We start from the raw sequence: 12,295 nt of genomic DNA on the forward strand, positions 1-12,295 counted from the left end.
CTTAAGGTTTTTTTTTATGTTGTGTTAATAATACACCAAATGACTACAATAGCTACATGCTAACAGTTATATGCCATCAGCTACATACAAATAGCTACATGCCAATGGCTACATACATACCAACAGCTACATATTAATAGCTAGATACCACTGGCTTCATGTCAACATCTATATAACAGCTATATGCCAAGAGCTACATGCTAACAGCTACATACCATCAGCTACATATTAATAGCTAGATGCCATTGGCTTCATGTCAACAGCTATATGCCAAGAGCTACATGTTAACAGCTACATGCCAATGTAGCTACACGTATACCAACAGCTACATGCTAACAGCTATATGACATCAGCTACATGTTAACAGCTATATGCTAATGGCTAGTGGTGTAACAGTACACGTGGGTGTATTGAACCGTTTTGGTACGTCATGTTCAGTTCAGTCCACGTGCGTACCATTTTGGTTATTTTTTCACATTAAATTTTATTAACGAGAGATTATGCGCTGCGGAACTAAAGCTCCTAAGCGTGTTTCAGCATGGCGCTAGTAATTGTTGCATAGTCTTACAGCACGCGTAGCATTAGCAGACTAGCATCTCGTTGCGATCTCCTGTTAGGGAACATTATGGCTTTCTTGTTAAAACTCAACAATGGGAAAAGACAAGTGGACAAATCCAAAGCTGTGTGTCGACTTTGTTTCATGGAGATTGGATCTGCAGCAGGCAACACGTCTAACTTGTTAGCGCAGTTGAAACGACATCATCCGAAGGTGAACGTAGCTTGGTGCAAAGACCGCTAACAGCAGCATTTAAACAACCTTTATCAGGTAATTCAGATCAGTCCAAAGCAGTAACACAAGCTGTAGGAATTTTTAAAGCTATGGATCTACGTCTGAATGTTGATGATGCGCCAGCTTTAAACATATGATTAAAGTTCTTGAAACCTGCTGCATACGACATCCCATCACGTCAACATTTCAGCCAAAAAGTTGTAGCAGCACTTTATGAAAAAGCTAAAACGTATATTGTCAACAAGCCCTGGACCCCAGATTTGAGGCCCTGCCACATGATGATGATGATGAGCGAGAGGATATTCAACCACCTCATAACAGAAATGATGACCTTGCAAGAAGAGGTATTGTTATTGTATTATTGTGATCTAATTTTTTTTTTTATTATTATTATTACAATCTTATTAACTCATTTTTTTTTATCTCTGTGTTGTTTGCAGTCTGAGGATGTCAACGAAGATAGCAGCTGAGTCTTCTTCATCCACCAGATCACCTCCTGCTAAGAAGTCTGTAATGACTGAACTTGTTTACTTGGCATATTTTCAAAATAAACGTTTTGCAAGTCTTTATTTTGGCCTTTTTTGTACCGAAAATTAATCGAACCGAGCCCTCCTTGAAGTTGAACCGAAATGTGATTTTAGCATAACGCTACAACCCTACTAATAGCTACAAGTCAACAGCTACATGCTAACAGCTACATGCCATTAGCTACAAGCTAACAGCTACATGCCATTAGCTACATGTTAACAGCTATATGCTAATGGCTACATGTGAACAGCTGACACTCCCACGCAGTTAGTTACATGTAACAATATCATTCAACAAATTGTTTGATTAATTATGTTTCTTTTACAGTCAAGTATTTGAAATAATCACAGGTTTAATGTTTTTGCGTACCTGTTCTGAGATCAGTAATGGTAACGTATTATTTTTATATATGAATGTTTCTGTTCAGCGCCCTGAGATGACTTCTGTTGTGACTTGGCGCTTTATAAATAAATTGAATTGAAAAAAAATTATATTGAGCTCAAAACACTGAAGGTAATTATTTAAGCAACTAATTAAAATTTTAACAGGACGAGTAAAATAGCTGATAAACTACGGTTGAATTTACACGAAATTCAATAAAACTAACAACTCCGTCACCTTGTGCTAACTCGTTAGCTTTAGCGCCTCGTGTTGACGGTTTACTTACTTTAGACTCATAAACAACAACGAATAATGTCCCTGATCTTATTTACAGCAGGTACACGTATAAGAAAACATTCCCAGCTATAAAATAAAACTTTTAACATCTCCATTAGCTCTTTTTTTTTTTACATTAGCTCTGTTAGCACCGGAAGTTTCAATTCACCTCGGTCATCGGTCGTGAGTAGTTCAAAGACTTTGCAGAACGTGGGAATTTACATTCACATTCGATGGGAAATTTCAAAAACGTTTTTAAAACAGAAATCATAAGTAAATAATATTTTTGCATCTGTTTTTTTATTGAATTTCTATGTATGATAAATCTCACTTTTGATCTTTTTTCACCAAAATGTAGAAGGATCTGTTGCTGTTTTAAAGCCTCATCAATCTAATGTCAAGTTGCTCGGCAGCATAAATATCTTTTCACTAATATGAAAAAACAGTGCAGAAAATATATTTATGTTTGTATAAAGGTAAGATGGAAAAGGTTTTAGATTCATTAAATGTCTAAACATCAAAAAACATTTTTTTTTAAATAGCAACAGCTCAGAAGGTAAATAGTCGTCAGAATGGGGTTTAATACCGTCTCCACTATTTATGAATAAATCATGATGTCTAAACTTTTAAATGTGTCTACAACCAGAGCAGGTTATAAAGTAAACGAAGGAGGTGTCTCTAGTTCACAAATCAGACATCACTCAGTAAACTCTTTAAAAATGTAGTTTTTTTTGCATTTATCTATTTAAAAAAGTAAGTGAGACGTTGTGGGTAATAAAAACGAAGGGAATGTGAAGGGGAGGGGGGCAATTAGACGGTGTTCCCACAGTTCTGCAGGATCGTGAGAACTAGGTTTATCCAGAGAGTGGGCTAATTGATTTAAGCTGTTTCTACCGAGAGGGAGGGATTTACTTGTCAATAATTAGTGGTGATTTCTGACAGCAGCAGCTCAGGGGGGCCGAGAGGCTCTGGGTTAGAATTTATACAAGACCAGACCCCAGAAACTCTCACCGTTTGGCTTTTCTCTTTAAACTAAAACCACACTTATTTGTCAATTGTCAACGGCGTCTGCAGTTGTAAGCTGTTCATGCCTGCTTATAAAAACTTTACACAAAAAGTTAATTAAAAAGACAACAGAATAAGGTCTCCACCGAGTCTCTGCCTCAGGTGGAGGAGTTCAAATATTCCTGATGTCCCTGAGAGATGGAGCGGGAGATAGATCAATGGATCGAGGCCTCAACCTCAGTAATTAGAGCGTTGTTTCGGTAAGTCGTGGTGAAGAAAGAGCTGAGTCAAAAGACAAAGCTCTGGATTTACTGGTCTGTCTATGTTTCAACTCTCTCCTGTGCTCATGAGATTTGTATCAGAACCAAAAGAACCAGATCTTGGATCCAAGTGGCCTAAATGAGCTTTCTTCGTAGGGGGGGGCTCAGCCTAAGAGACGGGGTGAGGAGCTCCATCATCCAGGGGGATCTCCGAGTGGAGCTGCTGCTCCTCTGCATCAACAGGAGCTGAGGAGGTTCTTCTGATTAGCTTGCCTCCTGGACACCTCGCTTTGGAGGTTTTGTCCCACTGGGGAGATTCCCGGAGCAGAACCAGGACTCTCCAGAAACATTTTATATCCTTTCTGGTCTGGGAACGCCTTGGGCTCACCCAGGAGAGGCTGGAGGGTGTCTCTGCGGGGAGGGAGGTCTGGGTTTCACTCCTGGATCTGCTGCCTCCACGACCTGTCCACAGATAACAGGCATAAGATGGAGGTGAGGAACAAAACTAAATATTTTTTAGATCACTGAGTCTGATCGATAGCAACCCCCCAAGTCATTCATAACTGATGTTACTATGGACACAAGCAACAACACCTGGCCATTTTATCACCTTTGACCTTTCAGGTGCAGCCCAGGTGGAGATACCGAGCTTCGGCTGCATTCAGCTCCCGCTTCTTGAGAGCAGGTTTACCTGATGGTTTCAGCCGATGGTTTCAGGGCAGAGGCGTTGGAAGAGCCAGGCGCTCGCCGGCGAACGCCGCCTGTCCAGATGGCGGCTGAGAGCTGAACCGGATCCAAACGGGTCGTCACAAAGCTCTGAAAATAAAACAGAACTTGGAGCCAAGAGAGTGCGTGGGGGATTAACGGGTTAGAATTAGCTGCAGCGTGTGGGCTGTCTGTCACTTCCAGGAGATGTTAAACGGCGGTTTGGGACATCTGGGTCGGGCCTTCCTCCTCTGCTCCTCCTCCTCACCATCCGCCTGCTGCTGCACCCTCACAGTTGCATGATCTACCCGTGTTTTATGCTGATACGTTTTCAGCCTGAAGCCTTTCTCCCTTCAGCTGTTTGGATGCGCAAACGTCTTCAGGTGCAGCAGTTCTTCACCACCTCAGGTCGGAGCAGCATCCTCATCACTGCAGACTTCCTGCCATCTCTGAAGGTTGGCAGTGATGTTTCAGGATCGCCCGCCCCCCGGAGGTGAAGGAATCTTAGATTATGTGGTTTAATTGAAGCTACGCTGAAGGGAAAATTTAAAATCAGCCGTGGTTTATCTCGAAGCGTCGACAGAGCGAACAATAAAACCTTTTGAAGTTTCCCTCTAGATATACATGGCATAAATATTTAATGTTTCACCATGGAGACGTCGTTAAAAGGAGGTTTTTGTTATTTTTTTTGTGATCTGAACCTGAACCACATGTCCCCCCCCCCCCCCCCCCCACACACACACACACTTCCACTGCAGGGACACTAGTTTGTCTCAGCCTAATAGAGCTGTCACATCAGCCGAACCTCCCCATCAAACAGCCGAGTCAAGCTCTGTTTAGCCTCGGAGTCATCAGGAAGTGTTGTTGGGGGGGGCGGGAGTGTCAAAAGTCAACCAGAGTCGTTTCTGCTAAATGACGGCACAGCGGAGCGTCCATGTTTTTCCTTCTGGATGCAGCAAAACGACGAGGAAGAGTTCAACAGTCAGGCTGGTTTCATTCTTTCAGAAAGTAAATATTTAAATGTTTTGTTGAACTTATTACGTTTATTTAAACATAAGGTCAAAGGTCACTGAAAGGAAATGGAAGCTGCTTTTGAACATGATCAGCCATAACAATATGACCTCTAACTGAGTTCAACTGTTTCTCTCCCAGTAACTCTGAGTATAGAGAGGTATAACTCTGAAGAAACAACTGTTATACCACTGAGTATAAAACGGTATAAATCTGAATATAAAACTATATAACTCTAAATACAGAAGAGTATACAATGAGTTTTTATTTCTTTCGGCTGCTCCCTTCTTCAGGGGTCGCCACAGCAAACTAAGTCGTACGAAGACTTGGCAATCTAGGGCACATGGGAGAGCAGATGGTGGGGGTTAAGGGCTCAGAGTGGAGCATATGAGGATGGAGACAGGTGTGGGTGCTTCACCTGTCCCACTCATATTTTGATGTTGTTGGTACTGGGAGTTGAACCAGCAATCTTCCATTCACCGGCCCACCTTCTCTAACCTCTGCGCCACCTCTCCCAGATGAGTATAACTCTGAGTATAGAATGTTGGGCTTATATTTTTATGAAAACCAGTTATGCTTGTCCACAAACAGAAGAATAGTCTTCAGTTGTGTTTTGTGTCCTGTGTCCCATGCTGGGAGGACACGAAGGACGTCTCTGCTGTTGCTTGGACAAAGACCGTTAAAGGTCACACACACAGAAAAATGGACAGTGTCAAAAAGTTCATCCCTGCTTTTTACCGTCCCATTTTCTTCTTCACCTCCAGTTGTGCTGACAGGAAATCTTAAGACTTTCCCAAAATATTCCAGATTATCAGAAGCTGCACACAAAAGAGTTAGGGCCAAGAACTTCCTGAAGACGTACAGACTTCCTGCCATGACAGGAAGTGGTAAAGATCTGCATCCTCCTCGTTAAGAAGTTTCCTGAATCAGTGATTGTTTGTGGAGCGGAGAGACGGCTCAATGCAGCTCTGGATGCTTAACACCGTTACTCTCTCCGCTTCCTTTTCTCCTGAAACCAACTCATGATGACACGATGGGAAACAGCCGAGTCCCGCGGGGCTCCTTCAGGGTTCAGACAGCAAGATGAGGTGATGGACGACAAGTCTCCTGAAAAAGCACATTTCAGATTGATTTCCTCGCACTGACCTCGCTCTAAAATCACAGCTTATCGTCTGTTTCTGGTCCCACTTGGGATAAACAGCCTTCACTGGCAAAACACATGAAAATAAACAGAGATCAATTGAACTAAACTGGGAGACAACAGAGCTGAGGACAGGACAGTTGGACACTTGAATAATAAAAGTAGGATTAGGCAAAGATGAGCTCGATACATGTTTTCTGAAGCAGAAACATTTGTGGATGAGTTTCTGACTGAAAACATGATCACTTAACAGAGACACCATCTGTCCCATGTCGGTCCAACATCTGTTCAATCTCTGTCCAATGTCTGTCCCATGTCTGTTCAGCATCTGTTCAATCTCTGTCCAATGTCTGTTCAATCTCTGTCCAATGTCTGTCCCATGTCTGTTCAGCATCTGTTCAATCGCTGTCCAATGTCTGTTCAATCTCTGTCCAATGTCTGTCCCATGTCTGTTCAGCATCTGTTCAATCTCTGTCCAATGTCTGTCCAATGTCTGTCCAACATGTCTGATGTTTGTACAATGTTTGTACAATGTCTGTCCAACATTTATCCAATGTTTGCCCAACATTTGTCCAATGTTTGCCCAACATTTGTCCAAAGTTTGTCCAACATTTGTCCAAAGTTTGTCCAACATTGGTCCAAAGTTTGTCCAACACTGGTCCAATGTTTGCCCAACATTTGTCCAATGTTTGCCCAACATTTGTCCAAAGTTTGTCCAACATTTGTCCAATGTTTGCCCAACATTTGTCCAATGATTGCCCAACATTGGTCCAAGATTTGTCCAACACTGGTCAAATGTTTGCCCAACATTTGTCCAAAGTTTGTCCAACATTGGTCCAACATTAAAGGGCTTGTTATATAAATACTACGTCAGCGTTAACGCTCTTCCTGGTTTTATTATTTTTCATGTTTTTCATGATCTAGCTACTTCTGCTGACTGTGTAGTAATTTGATCTACTTAATTAGATTTTAGCTACCATTTGCTACCTTTAGCTTGTGGTTTGTTAGTCTGAACTTTCAGGTACCATTCTGTTGCTTTCAGCTTATAGCTAGCCTTTTGATATGTTTAGGGAACTCGTCTAGACCTCCTAGATCCAGGATCTGGTTCTTTCAGTCTCTGCCAGAGTTCAGTCAATAATTCAAGCAGTGACTCAGTTTAACAAGAAAGATGAGCATTTTGCCTAAAACATGACGTGAACACAGAGAGCTGGACAACTGCTGAACTTGGTTAGAAAATAACAGCAGCTAAAAGCTAAAATTAGCAAAGGAAATGTTGGATTTTTGTATATTATTATTATTTTCCAAAAATATAAGGCAGAAACTGTGGAAACTGTTACATTTGATTCACTTTTAACATAAAAATCCTCTTTTTACAACCAAAAAATGAGACATTAGATATATTTGAACAGACGAAGCAGGATGACATTTCCTAAAGGTCATCTAAAGGATCTGAACGATATTAGGAAGTTCTGGATCCTGGACCCTGCCCGGTCTTGGCTCGTCCTCTGAAGGTCAGCAGAAGATTAACGAGCTGACAGAGGAAGCGTGTGTGACACCACCGCCTCCTCCAGTGATGATCATCATTTCCTCTTATCAGCGCTGCAGCTGTCCCACACAGCAGGACGTCCAGAACCCATCTGGAGGACATACCTGTCCTTCATCATCTGTCTTCCTCTCCTCCCTGCTGTCGTTTATCCCTCTGATGTGAAAATCTCGTCACTCCAAATCTGGTTATTGAGACAGATTTCAGAGGCAGCACCTTCTCTTCCGCACAGAGCTGTGCAAAAGTCTTGAGCCACCTTTCATTTCTTCAGATTTGACTTTTAAAATGTCTTTATCTAAACTTCACCTTAAACATTTGCTGATTTTTTTCTATTAACTTTCAGTCCAGTTCTTGTACTTTGCTTCTTTATGAATGGTTCAAGTAGAAAAGGCCCAATAACTCAAATAACTTACGTTGTTTTAATTTACAGATAGCAGAGAATTTAGCAAAGAATCAAAAATGCACAAATGTGTCCCAGACATGAAAACTTCTCTGAATACAGTTGACATTTTGCAAAAACTTGTCTAAACTCCATTGTTATGTTTTGAATTATTTTCTGTTATTTAATTTTATCCAAAGCATTTCAAATTAGTTTCCTTTAAAACCATAAATTCAGGTGAAGCTATGATCCAAAGGATTTCAGAATAATGAAGGGGAAAAACTTACATCTGTTTACATTCTTTACCCACTTTTGCCCCGGTTTAGAAGGTTGTCGATTGTAGACTGACACGAGCAAGTCCAAAAATAAACTTTACTTAAAAAAAAACAACAACAAAAAAGCAAGGGCTGTCAGCAAAAATGTACCTACAAAAAACACCCGAGGACAAAAATCACAAGGAGGAGCCCAAGGAAAATGAGCAAGGGATGTGACATAAATTAAAAACAATAATATAGGACGGTCAGTGAGATGGAAGCAGATTAAATACGTAGACAGAGACTGATGAATGAGTGAAGACACCTGGGCAATACGACCGCCAGGAACAGGTGAGAGAGAGCGGGACAGGAGCTGAGGAACAGAGACAGACTGGGTAACAAGTACTGAAACACTAAATAATGTAAAAATAAACTTACAACAAATGCGAAAATGCAAAATACAGACCCTGACAGCATTTCTGTGCAAGATCATGTGGACAAAGTGTCTTTTGTTAATCAAGCCATTATCAAATATCTAATATTTGCCCCTCCCCTTTTTGGAGGAAGCATAATTTCCACTTCAACAAGACAATAAATAATAGACTGTTCAGATTTACAACTTGTACGTATTTGTAGAAGTATTTTCAAATCTGTCAGAGAAATATCAATAAAAACTGATGTTAATGGTACGGTGCATGATACTTCAGTGCTAATATGTTAGCATGCTAAATGATAAGATACAAATATGGCATGCAGAGAAATAATATAGAGATATAAAGAGAAGTGTGGAGTGGTGGCGCAGAGGTTAGAGAGGTGGGCTTGTGATCCGAAGATCGCCGGTTCACGCCCCGGCCCCGACAACATCAAAATTGTGGGTGGGGTAGGTGAAACACCCACACCTGCCCCCACCCTGATTCGCCCCACTCTGGGCCCATGAGCAAGGCCCTTAACCCCCACCATGTGCTCCCTAAACAGGTCTCTCTTGAAAATGAGTTCTCGTGGCTCAATGAGACTAACCTGTATAAATAAAGGCTAAATGAAAAAAAAAAAAAATGAAAGGAGAATGAAAAATAACTGAAGTGAAACAAAATTATGCTAAAAAACAAATCTGTTACAAAAATAACTTTTATGTTTCTATGTTCAGGGGTGCATTGTTGAATTATCCAGCAGTGTTCAGGGTGTGTGTCCGGAGTGTGTGCTTGTGTTTTAAAAAGCTGTCAAAGTTTAACTGTTAGCTCCATGTTTGAGATTTTTTTTGTTTAATTTATGTTTTGAAGGTTTCTCTTCCCCAGATGTCACACTCCCCAGAAATAATGCTCACACACACACACACACACACACCAGCGCACACGTCACTGTCTTTACAGTAAGTCATTAGTAAGTGTGCATCACACACACACACACACACACTTGTGAGAAAACTCCCATCTGCTCCCACTGCTGCCCGGCCTCATTACTGAAGGCTCCTGTTGATAACAAACTCCTTCTTCGTTTCTTAAAAACGCCGTTAATTAAGAGCTAATTACGAGGTTTGTGCTGTTGGGCTTTTTTTCTGTGAATTTGTCTGCTGATGACCCTCTGAGCATCCAGACAAAAGAGACATACAGAACCCCTGAAGAAAAAAAGCTGAAGGTTTGAGCTGAAACTGAATGTGTCGTCAAAGCTAAAAGTACACCAGCTGAAAGCTAACTGGAGGGGCACGAGCTAAATAATAAAAATGCTTAATCTAAGTTTCACAAGGCTTGTTAAAGCTATATCAAAACATCAAGTAAAAAGTTAAAAAGCGCTATGAGATAAACGTTGCAAAACCCTAGCTGAAAGCTAAAGGTAGCAAAAAGCTAGCCCAAAGTAGCAAAACACTAGTTAAAAACAGCAAAATGTAAGCTAAAAACTAAAGATGTCTAGCTAAAAATAGTAAAAGGTTAACTAAAAGAAGAAAAAGTAGATAAAAGCTCAATTCTAAAAGTAACAAAAGGCAAGCTAAATGTTCAAGCTGTCAAAGGGCTAGCTAAAACCATAGCAGAACGAACGCTAAAAGCAATTTAAAAAAAGCTAAATGATAAAACTGTAAAAAACAACTAAAACTAGCAGAATGATAGCTACAATCTTAGTACAAGAGATAATTCTATGAGGACATTTTTGTTAAAAAAGGTAAATCTTTTGAAAAGTAAAAAAGCTACAACAACAAAAAAGTCACAGCGCCCATCTCATGAACGAGCCGAATGTTTTGATGAACGGCTAAAATGGGACAAAGTGCTCAGTGAGGGATAAGTCAAGACGTTTCACATTTTGAACCCATAACTTTATTTCATCAGCGTGGTTAACAGTACAGTCCAACCCCCAACTTCAGGCCCGGTTGGTGTCATGCTCTGAGAATTTACATTTAAATCAACGAGAGGAGCATGTGAGGGTGGAGGAGCCATGTCTGAGGCCGCCTGGCCACCGTACGCTCTCCATCCCATCCTAATGGGCCCATTAGTCATAGAAGCAGAGCGTGAGTGATTATGAGCAATCAGGCTGGACAGGAAGAGGCTGAGCAGGGAAATGGAGGGCGGGGGTACAAAAGATGCTGAGGGACAACCCTGAAGAAGGAACTAAAGATGGCAGGAATTGGAAGGTGAGGAGCATCACACCGCACAGGAAGGGTTGTGAGGTCACTCCCTGACCGCCTGAACCACTTTCAGTTTCCCATCATGCACCAGGCAAATCAAATCAAAGCCACTACGCTCGTTTTCAGGGGCTGCGCTGCTAAAGACACTCATTCATCAACATCAGCACGGCGGGAAACGCACACCCATCTGTGGTGTGAGTGTGTGTGTGGTCGTCATGGTTACACCGAACACAGCTCAGGCACTCGTTCTCATTAAGGGGCTAATTAGCTGTGGTGGAAATACTTTTCACCTTAGGCTGATGAGCCCGTCATCAGCCGACAGTCGGGTGTTTTTTTACTGAAGAGCGATAATTTATGCTGTAAATAATGTTTAAATACTTTAAATAACGAGGTAAAATGTGTTAAAGTACTGACATGATGTCTAAGTACACAATAATAAGTATCATTTACTGAGACAGCACTGACAGCCACTTCAGTTATTTTGCTAACAAACAGGATTAACAGTTTTAAAGTTTTAAGTAAAGAAATTACTAATTTAAATTAGTATTTTAAAAACTGCTTGAATTTTAACCAGTTTATGTTTTTTGAAGGTTATCTGTTTGTGGTGGTTTTTAATGGTGCTGAGACGACAGAGAAACAGACATAAAAAATACTTGAGGCCTTTGTAAGCCTGATTTATCTTTCTCTTTTGTACAGAAATAACAAATTTCAGGGTTCAGAATGAAAAACAAGTGCACAAAGTTACACACGCTGTTTATTATGATGTCTGCAAACATTTGCCTTGTTTTACCCAACACATGATGTGTGTGTCTGAGGGCTTCAGGATGAGGCCGCGCTCGTCTCTCTGATGAGTCACGACTCTGAAACAGACGGCGGAGCAGCTTCACGCTGAGCTGAGGCGAAAAACGAGACGAGATTTCATCTGAAAACAGACAAACGTGATGAAGAAGCTGAGTCAGCGAGGAGAGCACATCCAGCTGTCGTGCTGCATCCAGTTTAACATGAGGAGGTGTGTGTGTGCGTGTGTGTGTGATGAGGATGGCTCCTGACAGCGTGCAGAGATCTGGCTCACAGCCGTCCTCTCCTCCAGCCTCATCCTGCCTGGCGAGGTTTGTTTACCTCGGTTTCGTGTCCATGTGGTCCCTGATGAGACCCGGGACGAGTGCACACACACCTTGATGCAAGACAAACACACACAGTGACTGTGGGACGAAGCGACAGGCCGTGGACATGTTCTGTCCCGTTCTCGCAGTGGAACAGCTGCTTTAATGAGGACAAACATCTCAGGTGGAAAAAATAAAGTTTGGAGTAAAACTTTGTTTAAAAAAAAAAAAAAACCATTTAATCTTCACTCACACGCCTGTTATCTATCTATCTATCTATCTATCTATCTATCTATCTATCTATCTAT

This window comes from Nematolebias whitei, chromosome 21 (genome assembly GCF_014905685.2).
Source record: "Nematolebias whitei isolate Nwh7 chromosome 21, NemWhi1, whole genome shotgun sequence".
NCBI lineage: Eukaryota > Metazoa > Chordata > Actinopteri > Cyprinodontiformes > Rivulidae > Nematolebias > Nematolebias whitei.